Raw genomic sequence first — 20,707 nt, 5'->3', positions numbered from 1 at the left:
CACTTAATCTGACAGAGTTTATGCTCCTTTCTATTTTCCTCACTGGGATTTGACTTCCACTTTTTAAAAGATATCGTTTTATCTGTCACTGCTCCTTTTATCTGATTGTTAAGCCATGGTGGCATTTTTTGGGGGGGTTCTCTATGTTTTTTAGTTTGGAATATACATTTAAGTTGGACTTCTATTATTGTGTCTTTGAAAAGTTTCCATATAGCTTACAGGGATTTTACTTTTGTCACTGTGCCTTTTAATTTCTGTTTAACTAACCTCATTTTTGTGTAGTTCCCCTTTCTGAAATTAAATGCTATAGTGTTGGGCTATTGAGGTGTTTTCCCCACAACAGGGATGTTAAATATTATTACATTATGGTCACTATTTCCAAGTGGTCCAGTTATATTTACCTCTTGGACCAGATCTTGCACTCCACTTAGAACTAAATCAAGAATTACCTTTCCCCTTGTGGGTTCCAGAACCAGCTGCTCCAAGTCATTTAAGGTATCAATGCATTTTATCTCTGCATCCCATCCTGAGGTGACATTTACCCAGTCAATATGTAGATAGTTGAAATCCCCCACTATTATTGAGTTGTTTCAGATATCTTCTCTAATCACCCTTAGCATTTCATAGTCACTATCATTGTCCTGGGCAGGTGGTCAATAAAGTATCCCTACTGCTATAGGGACCTTGTCCACGGTCAACCTCCAGAGCAGTAGCAGAGATAGACTAGAACACAGCTCTTCAGCATCCCAGTCTAGTACACTCACATAGCTCCCACTTGCAAAGACCTGGGACGCTTGTAGCTAAAGAGAGGACTTTCTTCTCCAGGCTGTCAATTTGGTTTGTTTTTGGAGCTCTAAAAAGTTATTTTAAAAAAGAAAAATGTAAAATGCTCACATTTCAGTTCATTGTTCTGTCTCCCTTCTGTAACATACCTTATAAAAGAGATATAGAGGGGGAAAAAAGATGCAAGACATTGCGTTTCACTCTGATGAGCAAGTATTAACAATGTAGACTGAAATTTTGAGCTATGTTTCATTAAACAGTTGAAAAAAACATTCTGTTTGATGGCTATTGGTACAGTAATAGAATTGCTTTAAATAAAAGTTAATTAAAAAAAAAGGAGCATGGCCAGATCCATAATATAAAATAACAATCCAACATGTTTCTTATTTATCTAATTTTAATGTTAGCTTAACCCCACTCTCCTCATTTTTCACTCTCTTGGTAACTTCATTGCTTCTGAAAAATGAGGGATCTCTTGAACTCCATTTTACACACTCTTTCCTTCATTCTGTTATTGCTTAATCAGTAATCTTAGTGTATGCAAGATCTGAATCAATGCTTCGAATAGGAGAGAAATCCTGAGTGTGTTTATGTAAATGCAGTTTGCCTGTGCTACGCTTAGATGTGTTAGATATTCAATTGTTACAGTGGTGTTTTGCCCCTTGTCTCCAATTTGGCTATTGTGGGGTCACAAATTGTGTTAACACTAAATAGAGGAAATGTGAGATGTGGTCAACAATGCTTGCAGTTATTGAGGGAATGCAGAAAAGTCAGGCTGTGTTTAACTCTGTTAGGAGAGACCCTGTCAGCGTAAATACACTTGGATGGACAGAGGCTAGACTTCCAGAGCCCTATAGCCTAAGTAAGGGTGGGAGCTGAGTCAGCAGGCTGCATACCCTCCAGGCATGACCTGTAAGACTGATTCAACCTGTTTCTCCTGGCTGTTTCAATGATAGAGTTAAAGAAAGGCTCCATAAAGAGTCTCTTTTGTTTGTAAATTTACTCCAGTGGATGCTGGAATCTCTTGTGGCAGGACTGTGCTTTGGGATCAGCGCTGAAATCACTAGGTTTGGCCCAGAGCCAAATCCACCACAAGCCAGTGGAAGATGCAATGAGCAGTCAGCAGGATGGCAATGGATAGGCATGAGGAGCAGCCAGCAGAAGGGCACCAGAGAGAAGTGAACAGGCAGATGGTGAGTGATCAGCAGAGTGGGTGAGATTCCTCCTACCTCCCCCCCCCGCAAACACACTCAGGATGGGAAGTGAACTCTGGAGATCACCTCTGAACTCTGGTCTGCCCTGACCAAGGGCAGCAACTGTGAATGGGATGCAGAGAAGGGTTGGGCATGTGAAGGGGACATTTACATTGCTAGATATAAGAGTTTGAGAGGAAAAGGACATTGCCCAACCTACTTGGGCTGGGACTTTTACTCATGCTTTGGTTATGAGCTGCGTTTGTGGTGTTTTCCCAAGTTAATGCCATGTTACTCCTTTCCCCTTTTATTAAAAGTTTCTTTTCCACTTTCAGACTGTGCTTATGAATTTTCCAGGTTACTGGGTGGGGGCTTGAGCTAGTTCTGTGATGGTATTTAATGGGTCTATTATCTGCACAAGAGGCAGGAGAATATAGTGGGGAAACCAGATTCTGACAACACCAAGGATGGGACGTCAATATGGCAGTATAGAGATGCTTTGGTGGTCCTACGTCATCTGAGGTTTTCTCTTAGGAGAAATTACCAACTATCTGATTAAGCCAACTGTATGATCCCTTTGTGAAGGCAGAGTGGTACCCAGGGACCATAGTGGTCTGAGGAATCAGGCCCAATAGTATATTATAAACATTTCTTTCTCTATCACAGATCCTATTCACATTTTGCAGTTCTTTTCCCCTTCCTTCATGCTGAACCCTGATGAGAGAATTCAACACAAAGTCAAGCAGTCATTATCAGATGAGACGTTCAATTATTAGATATGAGGCCTGCACTTTTGGGAATGGAAGAAAAGCTAGCTCATACAATTAGCTGGAGGGTACTTCTACGATACTCAAATTTACTGGAATCTGGCTTCTATTTTAGTTGATAAACTATGTGCCCTTGTACTGTTTCTGACATGAGAATCCAGTTTTGATTTAAAAGTTAATATTTTGATAACTGAATTTTTATTGAATTTTCAGGCTAATATATTTTATTGGAATGACTTACATCAGTTATGGCTGCAGTACACAATTAAATGTATCTGTCTCAACCCAATGTATTGAGTCACTGGGGAAATTAAGAAAAGAGAAAGCTTCACACAGAATTATTCTTGTAGTATTATAATATTTTGGAGAGATTGCAACATTAGAAAAAAGGATATGCAACCCAGCAAGCAATATGACTCATTTCTGCCCATGATATTCCCCTGTCTGTAACAGTCCTGCCAGCAGGTTGTCTGTGCAATAGGAAACCAGAAATAATTTAACATGTTGCATCTCGATGATCAATCTTTGCAGGTTCATTGACAAGTTACACTACCAAGCGGGTGAAAATAATCTACACTGGGAATTGTTGAAGTGTAAACTAGAATGTGATGAAGTATGAAGACATAAGAGCAAGAAATACTTCAGAATAATGATCTATAAATTCTGTATGACTCAACAGCTATACAGGTAGAAAAAGCCCTGCATGACTTGGGCTTATTTAAGAAAACTTGAAAGCAGAATTAATCATTGATGTGGCTATTTCTGGAGATGGAACAATGTTTGAAAGGAAGGAAAATGTGAGATATATACAGACAGAGTGACTGTGCCATAAAATAAGATTTGTCTTGGTAATTTAGCAGTAAAAATAAAGCATGGTCAACTCCAGCATTCACCAAAAATATGTTGGACATAGACATTGTCTGGATTTACACACTGTACATGCTAGAGCTGCCATTCTGCAATTTCCTCAAGCATTCTGTATCTGTTCAGGGAACCATGGTTCATTTGGTTGCTCCCACAACTGAAACAGAATTGATCATTGGATTATTATGGGGGATACATACCATAGCCCAACATTTTCTGCATTATCAGAAAGAGCAGATTCTGATTTTTTTCACCCCAAGTACCAAAGAATAAAAACTTAATCAGCATAGGGTGAAAGATGACAATACTTAAATAACAACCACCTGGATTTTAACACATGGATACAAAAGACCTAGGAAGAATAACCACCTACAGGGAAAGAGTACCAGGTAGAAAAGGAAAAAAAGAAGTTGAGAAGAGGCAAAAAAAGAAAAAGGTCAGGAGAGTTTGAAAACTGACTGGAGAAATGATAAGTTGTGTGTCAACTATATAGGGGTGTAGAATAGGTGGGGCAGAAGGTAGGATCTAGCCAAAAACATCAGAAAAATACTGACCTAATGTTTTGAAATCTTGGAAAAATCAAGCATACTATTTCAGCTAAGACCACTGATAAGAAAAGTTCTACAAAAACCTCAATTATTATATGTTGGATCAAACTTGGAAGTGGTATACAGAGAAAGAAACTGCATACAGTTTCTTGGCTTTTGATATAGATAGACCAGATAAAGGATCTGCTAATATCCTGGAAAGAACCTAAAAGTGCCAGATTTTGATTTCAGTTTTTCCCATGTGATTATGCAACCAGATATTTGCAGTATCTTGCCAGATTTCCTGTATCACGACAACACTAAATTTTTCTTCATCTTTGTTCTCAATAGACAAATGATGACTTCTGCATGAGAGACATTGAATATTTCCTGTAATTTTAGGGTGGTAACAGTATATAATTAATTATTAGAAGGACACTATCTACGCAGTATTTGGGTAATGGATTTTATATTAATAAAAAGCCAGATGCTTAATTTGCAACTATTGCCTCTTTGTTAGCTCTTAAAAAATAAGCAAGTTTAATTTGGTCAGTAAAGCAAGGGAACCCTGGCTGTAGTAGAAAGTGAAGGTAGCACTGCCATCTGAATCTTAGAAATGTAGAACTGGAAGGGACCTCAGAGGGTCCTCTAGTTCAGTTCTCTGCAATAAGGAAGGAATAAATAATATACAAACCACCTCTAATGGGGGTTTGTGTAACAAGTTTTTTAAAACCTCCAGTGACAGAGATTTTACAACCTCCCTATGCAATTTGCTCTAGTGCTTAACTACTGTTACAGTTAGGAAGTTTCTCCTAATGTTTCACATTAAATTTATTTTGCTACAGTTTACATCCATTGCTTCTTGTCATGTCCTCTGTGGTTAAAGAGAACAATTTCTCAACCTCCTCATTATAACAACCTTCTATGTACATGAATACTGTAATCATGTCCTCCTCAGTGTTCTCCGGATGAAACAAAACCACGTTTTTCAGTATTTTTCATATGGCATGTTTTCTAGACCCTTGCTCTGGATTTTCTCCAATTTGGCCACATCTTTCCCATGGTGTGATGCCGGAATTGGACACAATACTCCAAGTAAAGCCATATCAGTGCTTAATTGAATGAAAGAATTATTTTCTGTTTCTTGCTTACAACTTCTTTGGGGTTGCAACTTCTTTGGAGGATAGGGACATAATTCAAAATGACCTTAGCAAGTTAGAGAAATGGTCAGAGGTAAACAGGATGAAGTATAATAAAGAGAAATGTAAAGTGCTCCACTTAGGAAGGAACAATCAGTTCCATACATACAAGATGGGAAGCGACTGTCTAGGAAGGAGCATGGCGGAAAGGGATCTAGGGGTCATAGTGGACCACAAGTTGAATATGAGTCAACAGTGTGATGCTGTTGCAAAAAAAGCAAATATGATTCTAGGTTGTATCAACAGGTGTGTTGTAAGCAAAACTCGTGAAGTCATTCTGCCGCTCTACTCTGCACTAGTTAGGCCTCAGCTGGAGTACTGTGTCCAGTTCTGGGCACCACATTTCAAGAAAGATGTGGAGAAATTGGAAAGGGTACAGAGAAGAGCGACAAGAATGATTAAAGGTCTAGAGAACATGACCTATGAAGCCAGGCTTCATGAATTGGGCTTGTTTAGTTTGGAAAAAAGAAGATTAAGGGGGGACATGATAGCGGTTTTCAAATATCTAAAAGGGTGTCACAAGGAGGAAGGAGAAAATTTGTTCCTCTTGGTTTCTGAGGACAGGACAAGGAGTAATGGGCTTAAAGTGCAGCAAGGGAGGCTTAGATTGGACATTCGGAAAAAATTCCTAACTGTCAGGGTGGTCAAATATTGGAATAAATTGCCAAGGGAGGTGGTGGAATCTCCCTCTCTGGAGATATTAAGAACAGGTTAGATAGATATCTGTCAGGAATGGTGTAGACGGAGCTTGGTCCTGCCTTGAGGGCGGGGGGCTGGACTCGATGATCTCTCGAGGTCCTTTCCAGTCTTATGATTCTATGAACTCTCCTGCTAATACATCCCAGAGTTTTCAAAAGTATTTCACAATTGACTCATATTTAGTTTATGATCCATCATAGCTGCTACATGGTTTTCTTCAGTTCTCCTTCCTAGGGAAAGCATTTCCCATTTTATATGTAACTGTTTCTTCCTTTCTAGGTGGAGTACTTTGCCTTTGTCCTTATTGAATTTCATCCTATTTAAGACCATTTCTCCAGTTCGTCAGAGCTGTTTGAATTCTAATCCTGTCCTCTAAAGGGCTGGCAACCCCTGCTAGTTTGGCATCATCTGCAAACTTTAATAATATGTTCTCTCTGCCATATCCAAATCATATATTCACATAGGGTATGTCTACACTACCACCCTAGTTCGAATTAGGGTGGTTAATGTAGTCAATCGAAGTTGCAAATGAAGCCCGGGATTTAAATAGCCTGGGCTTCATTTGCATCTTGCCGGGCACCGCCATTTTTAAATCCCCGGTAGTTCAGACTCCGTGTCCGCGGCTACACGTGGCACGGAGTAGGTAGTTCGAATTAGGCTTTCTAATTCGAACTACCATTACACCTCGTTCCATGAGACACTTCGGAATTGCAAATTCCGCGGGGGATTTAAATATCCCCCGTGGCATTTGCATGAACATGGCTGCCGCTTTTTTCCGGCTCAGGGTTTTGCCGGAGAAAAGCGCCAGTCTAGACGGGATCTTGCGGAAAACAAGCCCTTTTCTGGAAGATCCCTTATTCCTACTTTCAACTTGAAAGTAGGAATAAGGGATCTTTCAAGTTGAAAGTAGGAATAAGGGATCTTCCAGAAAAGGGCTTATTTTCCACAAGATCCCGTCTAGACTGGCGCTTTTCTCCGGCAAAACCCTGAGCCAGAAAAAAGCGGCAGCCATGTTCATGCAAATGCCGCGGGGGATATTTAAAACCCCCGCAGAATTTGCAATTCTGAAGTGTCTCATTAGCATCCCTTTTACGGAAAAGGGTGCCAGTGTAGACATAGCCATACAGAATAGAACCATACCTAGGAGAAATCCCTGCATGACTCCAATTGTTATGCCCTTCCAGCTTGATTTTGAAGCCTTGATCACTTCTTTCTGAGTATGCTTTTCTACTCAGTTGTACACCCACTTTACAGCAGGTTAATTTAGGCAATATATCTCTAGTTTATGAGAAAGCCATTTAGGCAATATTAAAAGCCTAACTTAAGGTGAAATATATGATAGCTATTGCTGCCATCTACTCACAAAGTGTGTTACCTTGTTGAAAAAGGGTTGTTTGACATGATGTGTTCTTGACTAATCCATGTTATTTTCATCTAGGTGTTTACAAATCGATTGCTTGATCATAGAATCATAGAGCTGGAAGAGACCTTAGAAGGCCATCAAGTCCAGCCCCCTGCCCAAGGCAGGACCAATCCTAATTTAATTATTTGATACATTATCTTTCTGGGTACTGAAGTTAGAATTATTGGTCCGTAGTTCCCTGATTTGGCCCTATTCTACTTTTCATTTGCCCTAATCCAGGCCTTGGGGAGAGGGGACTCTCCTGTTCTCCACAAGTTTTCAAAGGTAATCTCTAATGGTTCGAAGATCTCTTCAATCATTTCCTTATGTAATCCAAACATATTTCCTTTGGCCCTGCCAACCTGAGGACATCTAACTTGCCTAAGTAATTCTTAATTTGTTCTGTTCCTGTTAGCCTAAGAGCCTACCTCATTTGCATTGAAGTTCACTGTGCTACTCATCTAATCACTGATTCATTTTTTGGAGGGAAACTGTGGCCATCCTTGCATTTTTTAAATACTGCCTTCCATCTTCATTGAATAATGGGCTTATCTTGTCCTTGGTTGTTCTCTTGATTCTAATGTATTTATAAAATCTTTTCTTATTATCCTTTATGTTCATAGTTAATTTAATCTAATTTTGTGCCTTGGCCTTTTGAATTTTGTCCCTGCATTGTGGTTTTTTTTAATTATCCTTCATATTTGATCTAGATTCCACTTTTTGTATGCCTTTGTTTTTAGTTTCAGAACACTATAAAACCAATGTGGTCTGTTATCAGACCTTCTATCTTTCCTATGGGACTGGAATCACATTTGGATAGTTTGCTCTTATGCCCTTAATAATGTCCTTTTAAACCAATTCCTTAGTGCATAAGAAGACACTGCTGCTGAAGCTGACACCTTTGGAATATAACACAGAGGCACCTTGAATTTTGGGTGATGTGATTCATATACAATATATTTATTTTGGGGTCTTTGGGCAAAGATGTTGAAGACACACTTCCCATTTTGAAAGGTGATTCTTAGCACCTTGAAGGCTTGAGCTCAACAAGGCTGCTATGGGTGCGTCTAGACTGGCAAGATTTTGCACAAAAGTGGATGCTTTTGAGCAAAAACTTGCCAGCTGTCTACACTGGCCGCTTGCTTTTGCACAAAAGCACTGATGTTCTACTGTCCGAAATCAGTGCTTCTTGTGTAAATGCTTTGACATTCCCGTTCGGGAAAAAGCCCTGATGCGGAAATGTTTTTGCACAAAAGGGCCAGTGTAGACAGGCAGCTAAGACGTTTTGTGCAAAAGCAAGCTAAACAGAAAAAAGCCCTAGCGGACGCTCGGAGGCTCCGTAGCCGCAATCAGCTCTCGGACTTCCTGGTAACCCGAGCACCCTTAAAGCAGACGCAGGATGCTGAGGTCACAAGGCAGGAGCCCTTCTCCGACTTCTGGCCAGAGGTCTGTCACGTGGCCCCTGCTGTCCAGCAGACACCCCCCCAAGCACGATGGCAGCTCCAGGTGGGGATCAGTCACCCGCAGACCCAGCACAGGAGGCCCCCAGGGCCAGAAAAAGAAGGGCCCCATCCTGATCCTCAGGGGAGCTGGAAGCCCTACTGGACCTCTGGCAGGAGGAGGATGCCTTGCATGAGACCTGCTTCCGGCGCTGGAACACGGACATTTTTTCCCACATGGCCCAAGTGCTTGCCCAGCAGGGCCATCCAGCCCGGACCCTGTAGCAAGTCCAGGCTGAAGTCAAAGAGCTGCGCATGGGCTAGGTCCAGACCAGCGAGGGCCAGGGGACAGGAGCTGATACTTGCCCCCATTACCAACGGTTCATGGGAAAACCGCAGCGTCACAGCCAGGCACACAGCTCCAGGAACATCCGCTTTCACATGCAAAAATTCCGGAGCCATTGCTGGTCGTCCCATTGCCCCAGGACCATCCCGTACTGGTGTCCTGTCTCCACAGTGGCCTCTCCACGTTGGGGTGGGGATGCCACAGGGACACCATGGCCTCCGTGGTGAGGGAGTCCAAAGCCATCTGCACCTCCATGTCATGGAACAGGAGGGCAGCAGCCAGGAGCACCAGCTGCAGGAACTCCAAAATGGCCGGCAGAGGACAGAGCAGGCACATGGCCACCCCTGGCTCCATGGCAGAAAAGACAAGGGAGATGATAAAAAACCAAGCAAAGACACTGGGTGGAAAAAGGCAGTGGTGTCCAAAAGGCAGAGGCCAATCACCAAAACTGCTACGGCTGACAGTCCCTGCAAGAGTTCCTATAGCACGCAGCAGGAGAGAAACGGCTGTCCAGGGAGATCCCTTTAAGCACGTGTCTCAAAGGAGCTCCTGCCCCCACCCCCAGAAAGGGCTGGTGCCCTTTTGCCCTCTGCAAAATGGTTCTGGGCTTCTGCTTTTGCACAAAAGCGTCCCGCCAATGTGGACGCGCTTTTGCGCAAAAGTGCATCGTTATAACGATAACTCCGGGACCAAACTAGATGCACTTTTGCAGAAATACTTTTAACGGAAAAACTTTTCCGTTAAAAGTATTTCCGGAAAATCATGCTAGTCTAGACGTAGCCAAATAGTAGTGTGGTTTTTTCTTTCTATGCAGTTGCAGCTATTCTTCAGCCAAATAATGTCTTTTTGTAAACTTTATTTCCAAGAAATGTTCAGTTCGGCATGGATCACACATCCCAAGACAGTTGTGAATTCTCTTTTTAAATAAAAACCAGAAAGCCAGACTGATATTTTCTGTTTTAAAGACAGCATTGTTACATCATGAAATGATTTAAAGGAAAATTGGTAGTTTTATTTGATAGACAGCAAAACGTTGGCCAGATCAGATCCTCAAAAAGAATGAGAAGTATGCTACTAGTTGAAATATGTAGACAGTAGCTCCAAAGATTCTTTGGATATTCGTTAGAAAACAAAGGCAAGATTTTTTAAAAGAACAGCTCACTGGACTATCAAAAAGAGATATTGGAATTGGAAAAGGTTCAGGAAAGGGGAAAATTATTGGGGTTATGAAATGGCTGCTATATCAGGAGAGATTAATAAGACTGGGGCTTTTCAGCTTGGAAAAGAGAGAATGAAGGAGGATATAATAGAGGTCTATAAAAGCATGACTGGTATGGAGAAAGTGTATATGAAATGTTATTTACTTCTTACTCCTAAGAAGGGGTATGTCTACACTACCACCCTAGTTCGAACTAGGGTGGTAATATAGGCAACCGGAGTTGCAAATGAAGCCCGGGATTTGAATTTCCTGGGCTTCATTTGCATAAAGCCGGGCGCCGCCATTTTTAAATGTCCACTAGTGCGGACTCCGTGCTGCGGCACGGACTAGGTAGTTCGGACTAGGCTTCCTAAGGCCAGGAGTATGACAGGCTTCAAAAAAGAACTAGGGGGATAGGTCCATCATGGAGGATAGGTCCTGGCTAGAAGCCAGGATGGGCAGGAATGGTATCCCTAACCTCTGTTTGCCATATTCTGAGAAAGGGTAACAAGGGATGGATCACTTGATGATTACGTGTTCCAATGATCCCTTCTGGGTCCCGTCTTTGACTAGTGTTGGAAGACAGGATCCTGGGCTAGAGGAATCTTTGGTCTGACCCAGTATGACCATTCTTATGTTCTAATGAATGTTAGGGTTGATTTTCAATAACTCCTGGAACGCTGGGGAAATTACAGATGACTGGAAGAGAGCTAATGTTGCATCAATATTTTAGAAAACAGTTAATGGAATAATCTGGGTAATTATGGCCCTATCAATCTGATAAGCATTCTGAGCAAGGTCTTACATGCAAATCTATTAAAAAAACACTAAACGAGGACAATACTATTAATGATATTCAACATGGTTTATATCCTGTCAAACTAATTTGATATCTGTTTTCATATTAGACATGTAGTTGATAAAAATAAAGAGTTGTTGTAATATTCTGAGACATTTAACTTAGTGCCACATTTTGATTAATAAAACAAAATGATAGAAGTGATTAATGTTAACCCATGGACTAAAAGCTGACTAACTAAAAGTATTTTATATGGGAAATTACCCATATATGAGTTTCTAGTAGGGTTCTGCAGGAACAAGTTATTCGCCCTATTTTTTTTACATTTTAATCTATTACAGGGAAGGAAATGAAATCTAATAAAGTTTGCAGATGACACAAAAACTGGGGGAGTGGTAAATAATGAATAGGAGAGGTCACTGATGCAATTTGGATCACGTGGCAAGCAGAGCACAAGCAAACAACACATATGTTATTATAGCCAAATATAAATGCATGTTTACAAAAGGGTGGGCACTGTTCTGGGAAACAGTGGTGCTGAAAAAGATTTAGAAATTATGGTGAATAATAAGAGGAACATAGGCAGTACATGAGTCTTTCATTTGCAGAAGCTGCAAGTATGGGAATCTCCTTAGGAGTGGGAGATCATTAGTCCCCAGACTGTGGCCCTGACCCGCCACGAGGCCTTGCCCCACATCTTCCCCCAAGGGCCCATCCTCTCACTGTTTTTTCCTTGTGACTCCACCGTTGGTCCACCTCTTCCAGTGGGGCCGTTGGACAATCGAGAAGCCAAAGGAGCACTTGAAGATAATTAGGTGAATTCTTTGCTTTGCTCTTCATGGCTGAGGATGTTAGGGAAATTCCCCAACCTGAGCCATTCTTTTTAGGTGACAAATCTGAGGAATTGTCCCAGATTGAGGTATCATTAGAGGAGGTTTTGGAACAAATTGATAAACTTAACAGTAGATATAGTATACTTAGATTTACAGAATGCCTTTGACAAGGTCCCTCACAAAAAGCGCTTAAGTCAAGTAAGTTGTTTTGGGATAAGAGAGAAGGTTGTTTCATGGACTGATAACTGGTTAAAAGACAGGAAACAAAGGGTAGGAATAAATGGTTAGTTTTCAGAATGGAGAGAGATAACTAGTGGGGTCCCCATAGGGTCCATACTGGGACCAATCCTATTCGACCTATTTATAAATGATCTGGAGAATCGAGTAAATAGTGAGGTGGCAGAATTTGCAGATGTTACCAAACTGCTCAAGGTAATTAAGACCAAAGTAGACTGTTAAGAGCTCAGAAAAGATCTCACCAAACTAAGTGATTGGGCAACAAAATGATAAATGAAATTTAATGTTGATAATTGTAAAGTAATGCACATTGGAAAAAAAATCCCAACTATAAACACAATATCACGGGGACTAATTTACCTATAACTACTCAAAAGAGAGATATTGGAGTCATTGTGGATAATTCTCTGAAAACATTCACTAATGAGGGTACGTCTACACTGCACACTTATTTTGAAATAAACTATTCCAGAAGAAATATTCCAAAATAGCTTATTTTAAAATAGCACATCTACATCAAAATTAGACTGAGGCAGGTTTCCCTAATATGGACTTGCTACCTCAATTTAGAGCCCCAGGAGGCACTGGAGAGTAATTAATTTGAATGGCTCTGGAGAAGAGCTATTTTGAAATAGCAGCAGTTGAGTGTTCACACTACTGCTATTCCTAAATAGCTGTTTCAGAATAGGCATTATTTCTCATAGAATGAGGTTTACAGAAGTTGGAATAAGCCATCTGTTACTTTGACATTTTTTCAAAATAATAGAATTGCTGTGCAGATGCTCGCATTGTTATTTTGAAATAACGGCTGTTATTCCGAAATAATGGTGCTGTGTAGACACACCCTCAGTGTGTAGCAGCAGTCAAAAAAGAAACAGAAAGTTAGGAATCATTAAAAAGGGGATAGAGAATAAAATAGAGAACACCTTATTGCTTCTGTATAAAACCATGGCATACCCACATGTTGAATATTTCATACAGATGTGATTGCCTCATCTCTATAAAGATATATTGACATTGGAAAGGGTCAGAAAAGGGCAACACAAATTATCAGGGGTTTGAAATGTGTTCCATATGAAGAGAGATTAAAAGGACTAGGACTTTTTATTTAAGAAAATAGGAGACTAAGGGGGGATACAATAGAGGTCTATAATATCATGACTGATGTGGAGAAAGTAAATAAGGAAAAGTCATTTACTTATTTTCACAATATAAGAACTAGAGGTCACCAAATGAAATTAATAGATATCAGGTTTAAAACAAATAAAAGGAAGTTTTTCTTCACGCAGCGCACAATCAACCTGTGGAACTCCTTACCAGAGGATGTTGTGAAGACTAGGAGGTTTCAAAAAAGAGCTAGATAAATTCATGGAGGTTAGGTCCATCATTGCCTATTAGTCAGGATGGGAAGGAATGATGGCCCTAGCCTCTGTCAGAGGCTGGGAATGGGTGACAGGAGAGGGATTACTTGGTGATTCCTTGTTCTGTTCCCTCTGGGGCATCTGACTGGCTACAGTCGGAAGACAGGATAGTGGGCTAGATGGACCTTTGGTCTGACCCAGTATGGCCATTCTTATGTTCTTCCCCTGAGTCCTCTCCCATCCCCTCAGATTGCTCCTCTCCCTCCCCACACACATGTTTGCCTTTATGTCAGAAGAAAAGCGTTCCTTAGCTGAGTGAGTAGAACTACTGTGCTTATGCCAGAGCTGCTCAGCTACAGGACACCAGAATGGAATTAGGTGGTCCCTCATTTTCTTCCTGCCTTAACAGTGAGTGTTGGGGTGTGGGGAACATAGAGGAGCAAGCAGCAGGTATGGAGCCTGGGGAAAAGAAGTGGAGGGAGCATGGGAAGATTAGGAGCGGGATGGTGTCTTGAAGGAAGAGGTGGAGATTGGGCAAGACGTCAGGACAGAGAAGGGGAGGAGCATTAACAGGGCCATGGTCCGTCTACCTCTCCCCCCTTTTAGAGCTTTCAGTGGTCCAAAGCAGTGGGACAGCATTTCTCCAACGGAAGGTGACCCAAACTGCATCCAGCACTTGCCTCCTGCAGGGCCAGTCTTTTCTATTTTCGAGGTTAGCCTCCCCAAAGCTCTTCTATGCACCACCTGTAGAAAGTGAGCTCTCTATGCAATGCTATGGCCAAAAAGAGCTAATATGATCCTGGGATAGATATTCCCTCTAATTTTTTCCACCCATGAGTGGAATAAATGCTATGTGCACCAAGACATGTGTGGGTGTGCACCACCAGTAGAAACACATGCTACCATCAGTGCGCGGCTGTGGGCCCTCTGCTAGTCAGCTTGGTGGTATCTGAATCTCTCTTGGGTGGCTGCCCAAGAGCACAGCTTACAGGGAATACTCCCTGGGATGCATAAATAGGAACCTTGAGGAAGAGGAGAGAAGTTACTTCTCTATTTGGCACTAGTGCCATTACTACTTAAATATTATGTCCAGTTTTGACATTCACAATACAAGAAGGATGTTGAAAAATTGGAGGGTTCAGAGAATAGCTCTGAGAATGATTAAGGGACTGGAAAACATGTTTTATAATGATAGACACAAAGAGATCAATTTGTTTAGCTTAATAAAGTGAAGGTTAGTGGTGACTTGATCACGGTCTATGTGTACGTCTATACTACATGCCTCTGGCGACAGAGGCATGTAGATTAGACTACCCAGCATAGGAAAATGAAGCGGTGATTTAAATAATCACCACTTCATTTAAATTTACGTGGCTGCCACGCTGAGCCGATCAGCTGTTTGTCGGCTCAGCACAGTAGTCTGGACGTTCCGCGGTTGACATCAAAGGCATTTGTCGACCTCCCAGGGAGGTAGACAAATGCCTTTGATGTCGACCGCAGAATGTCCAGACTACCGTGCTGAGCCGACAAACAGCTGATCGGCTCAGCGCAGGAGCCATGTAAATTTAAATGAAGGGGCGATTATTTAAATCGCCACTTCATTTTCCTATGCCGGGTAGTCTAATCTACATGCCTCTGTCACCAGAGGCAGGTAGTCTAGACGTACCCTACAAGTACCTGTGGGTATGTCTACACTTGAATCCTCTTTCAAGAGAGGGATGCAAATGCAGCTGAGTGAAATTGCAAATGAAGCGCGGATTTGAATTTCCTGTGCTTCATTTGCATAATCGCATCCAGGTGCTATTTCGAAATGGTGCTATTTCAAAAAAAGAAATGCCGTCTAGATGCGGTTATTTCAAAAGGAAACCCTTCTTCCAAAATAACTAGTAAATCTTGTTGTAGGAGGAATAAGGGTTATTTCAGAAGAAGGGTTTTCTTTCGAAATAACCGCGTCTAGATGGTGTTACTTTTTTTGAAATAGCACTATTTTGAAATAGCGCCATAATGTGACTATGCAAATAAGGCACGGAATATTTAAATCCAAGATTCATTTGCAATTTCGAATGTCTACATTTGCATCCCTCTCTCGAAAGAGAGTGCAAGTGTAGCGATACCCTATGTCAGGAGATGAATTGATAGTAGGATGCTCTTTAATCTATTGATATTCTTATTGATAAACTAGGCAAATATAACTTAGATAGGGCCACGATAAGGTGGGTGCATAATTGGCTGGATAACCGTAGTCAGAGAGTTGTTGTTAACGGTGCTAAATCCTGCTGGAAAGGGATAACAAGTGGAGTTCCGCAAGGGTCTGTTTTGGGACCCGTACTGTTCAATATCTTCATCAATTATGTAGATATTGGGATAGAGAGTACGCTTATTAAGTTTGCAGATGATATCAAACTGGGTGGGGTTGCAACTTCTTTGGAGGATAGGGACATAATTCAAAATGACCTTAGGAAGTTAGAGAAATGGTCAGAGGTAAACAGGATGAGGTTTAATAAAGAGAAATGCAAAGTGCTCCACTTAGGAAGGAACAATCAGTTCCATACATACAAGATGGGAAGCGACTGTCTAGGAAGTAGCATGGCGGAAAGGGATCTAGGGGTCATAGTGGACCACAAGTTGAATATGAGTCAACAGTGTGATGCTGTTGCAAAAAAAGCAAATATGATTCTAGGTTGTATCAACAGGTGTGTTGTAAGCAAAACTCGTGAAGTCATTCTGCCACTCTACTCTGCACTAGTTAGGCCTCAGCTGGAGTACTGTGTCCAGTTCTGGGTGCCACATTTCAAGAAAGATGTGGAGAAATTGGAAAGGGTACAGAGAAGAGCGACAAGAATGATTAAAGGTTTAGAGAACATGACCTATGAAGCCAGGCTTCATGAACTGGGCTTGTTTAGTTTGGAAAAAAGAGGATTAAGGGGGGACATGATAGCGGTTTTCAAATATCTAAAAGGGTGTCACAAGGAGGAAGGAGAAAATTTGTTCCTCTTGGTTACTGAGGACAGGACAAGGAGTAATGGGCTTAAAGTGCAGCAGGGGAGGTTTAGATTGGACATTCGGAAAAAATTCCTAACTGTCAGGGTGGTCAAATATTGGAATAAATTGCCAAGGGAGGTGGTGGAATCTCCCTCTCTGCAGATATTTAAGAACAGGTTAGATAGACATCTGTCAGGGATGGTGTAGACAGAGCTTGGTCCTGCCTTGAGGGCGGGGGGCTGGACTCGATGATCTCTTGAGGTCCCTTCCAGTCCTATTATTCTATGATTCTATGATTCTAACATATAAGGTCAAACCATATCCTATGACTTAAATTTGAAGCTATACAAATTCAGACTGGAAATGTGGTGCCAATTTTTAATGGTGAAAGTAATTGATGACTGGAATAATTTACCTAAGGTTGTTGTAGATTCTCCATTTCTGACAATTTTAAAATCAAGATTGGATGTTCTTCTAAAAGATGTGCTAAACTTCATACAGAGATTATCCAGAGAAATTCAGTGGTCTATGTTATACAAGTGGAAACACTAGAAGATCACAATGGTCCTTTTTGGTCTTAGAGTCTATGAAATATCGTTGATATCTGGCCATCCTAATAATGACAGTAGGGCTGATTCCATTAAAAATAGATATGAGCTAAATCATAGAATTAGAACATTGCTTCTTTGTGATTTATTTAATCTCTTGATTTGACAGTGTAGCAAATTTAAAGACTTCTCATTTTTAAAAAATAGTTTGTTTTAACCATTTGTTGTATTATTTAGGGTCAGCAGAAAATTATGTACAAGATATTTCATTTCATCACCCATTATTTACAGCTGTTTGTTCTCCTGCAACTCAAATTTCCTGCTGGCAACCTACACTGTAACAACATATTGGATAGCCATGATGATTGCATGCAGTAATGATTATGTCCTAAAATGAAGAACTGAATGTTCTGTGAGAGCAAGCCCACTTCACTGGAAAACTGACATTGTAAATCTGTTACAATAATGAAGTCAATGGATGATCTCTGAGTGGGAGAGGACAGGATCACTGAAGGGAAGTATTTGAATGATCTCAATGTACCTTTATAATTCTGGCTCTAGAGAAGTTGGTACTAACCCTGATCACAAATGAGAAGTGACTACCTGGCTATAAAAGTAGTTTGTTAATACACACACACACACACACACACACAAATTATAGTTACAAGCCTATTGTTATTCAAAGATCACTAGTGTCTACACATTTTGTTGCTAAATCTGTTTTAAAATAATGTTTTTTAAAGAAAACAGTGAAATAAATTATTTTTAAAACTCACCAAAATGTTCTAATAGGATTTGAGTGACCAGCTTCCATTAAGGCTTGAAACACTCATTGTTTGTTTTATAAAACATCACACCCTCCCATGTTCTGCAATAGTCTATCACTTTTTCTACTTTGCACACTGAGTATCTTGGGTTGTCTCACACAGCACACACAAGGAGTATGTTTGAAATGCGGTTGAGAACTCTGAAATGGTGCTGCTGCTGGTTGGCTGAGCTTACACATACCACTGTAAAACCACAAGTGTTACCCAAGTGTATGTATCACTTAAACTTTGGTGGACAAGTTGGCAGGTATGGAGAAGTATCAGCAAAGATTGTATAATTATGCTGCCTCCCTGGTTATAAGAGAAATCTTCAGTGCCGTCTCTAATGTAGGTTAAGCCCCCTTTTTCCTCTGCATGTGGGCTACCAAAGTCTCCCCTCAGCACTGAGAATAGCCAAGGCTTTTGTCTACACACAAAAATTAGCCAGTATACAGTTATAGCTTTCTAGTTACATCAGTATGAGTGGCCTGTGTGGGGACTTATTAAAGAATACTCATTTCCATATGGTCCACAGCTACTGACTTCAGGCTCAGGAGTTTCTCAGGTAGGAAGAGAAAAGAACAGAGAACCAAAAGCAAGACACAGAGACCAAAGGTTAGAGAAAAGAAGCTGCTTTAAAGGTAAGAAACCACTAAATGTTTCAGAATTGGGCCCTGCACTCTTAAAAATTTCTGAAACTTGGGCACCAATGTGTCTTTCAACAAGAAAATGACAAGGCCATGAATTTTGCTACCATTCAACAAAGGGATCACACACAGAAAATCTGTCCTAAAAATGATCTCAATATAAAAGTGTTCAGCAGCTTTATTTTTTAAAGACAAAAAACTTACATTGACCCAGGCATTTACCTGTGCTTTTGTAATAGTCATAAACCTTGCCTGCTAAGTGACCTAAGTAATTTCCTTTGCTTCTCTGAGCCTTAGCTTCTTCATCTATAAAACGGAGATAATGATACTAATTTCCTCTGTAATGTGCTTTGAGATCCACAGATGAAAGGCACTATAGGACGATGTCTTCTCTGCACTGTAGGTTGAAATAAAATATGCAATTTGAGCTATGCAAATTGAATATTTTATTTCAACGTTATTTCAAAATAGCTTATTTTGAAATTTGGTGCTGTTTACATAGCACATATTTCAAAGTAAATCGCTATTCTAAAATGTCCCTTACTCCTTGTGGAATGAGATTTACAGGGACATCGGAATAGCAAGCCCATTATATTTCTAAATAACGGGTGCATTCAAAAGACGTGGAATAGCTATTTCAGGATACCTTCAGTATCTCGTAATAACGCTGCAGTGTAGACATAGTCTATAAGAGCTAGGTATTATTACTATTCCACTGTTGCTAATATGGCCCAGCAAAGAAAGCAGTCTCTGGTTAGGTTCAAACATTCTGAAGGCATTCTTTCTTACTCTACACCTTCATGTACCTCCAAATTCAAAGCAAAATAATAAGAGTTTTCTGAAATATCTTGTCTGCTTCTTTAGTATCAGAGAGGCTCCTAGAAACAACAGTTCTGAACATTCTAATGAAACTTTGGAACAGCTGTGACTATTCCATTCCAAGTTCCTCTCTTTGTATACTTTATCTTCACAACCACCTTAGTGCAAACTCGCGTATTTACTTCAGTTGAAGTTTTTCCACTGGGCAAGTAAACTCATCCATCCCATCCCTCCTGGATGTTTATGTATAAAAATACTTATCCCCCCTTTGCCAGAAATTTCAAGGACACGCTTAAACATAGCCTGGCCAAGGCCAAGCAAACAAAAAAAAAAAGTCATCAAATGTACAGATAAACTCTTTAGCTCATTTTCTAAAGAAAAAAACAAACCTTTTAGCTTAATCCCAAAGGTTAAGATTTTCAAAGCAGTACAAGGGATTTAGCTAAACATTTTTCATTAATTTTAATGGAAGAAATAGAGCTAAATCCCCTGTGTTGTGCTGGGACTCTAAATTCAAATGTTAGGCTATCCTAAAAAGGTCTTTTCCCTCTGCCTTGTGATTTATATTGACCACACAACTACTATAGTTTTGTAGAACTTTAAATTAAGGATTAAATAGACTGTTTTCTGTTTCCAAATTAAACTTTTACTAAACTCTGGTCTGCACGTAGATTTGCATCAATAGGACTATGTTGTTTACGTGTGTGATTTTTAACCAAAGAGAAATATTAGTTCCATCACCTAATATGGATGCAATTATACCTGTATGAAGGTACCTTAAACCATTATAACTTATCTTTCTTCCCATATTAATTTCAGTAGAATTGCATCCACACTAGCAGGGTTGTATTGCTTTCGATAAAATGGTTAAAGTGGTATAGCTTCTGGGTTTAGACATTAAAATGCTTACTTTGAAATGAACCTGGTTTTATGACTAGTCTATCTATTTATTGCTCTCTGAAAGAGAAAAATGACATTAGATTTCCAGGATGTATGTTGAATATATTAGTTACAGGCTGACAAACTCACAGAGTTTTTCTCCATGTGTGTAGAGGATATCCAAGCAGGACAATAGCTGTGGACTAGAGACTTATGTGGTATCTACATTAGAAAAAATGAACAACTTTCCAGAATGCCAGCTTATTTGGGGTTATTTTGTGTGATCAGACACAGTCAAGTCTGTTTTCAAGAAACCTGCTCCTGATTCAGCAGATCTTACAAATTATCACATGATGTCCAACTTCCCATGCTTGAACAA

Source organism: Pelodiscus sinensis, chromosome 3 (genome assembly GCF_049634645.1).
Source record: "Pelodiscus sinensis isolate JC-2024 chromosome 3, ASM4963464v1, whole genome shotgun sequence".
Classification (NCBI taxonomy): Eukaryota; Metazoa; Chordata; order Testudines; family Trionychidae; genus Pelodiscus; species Pelodiscus sinensis.
Note: the sequence above shows the minus strand (reverse complement) of the source record.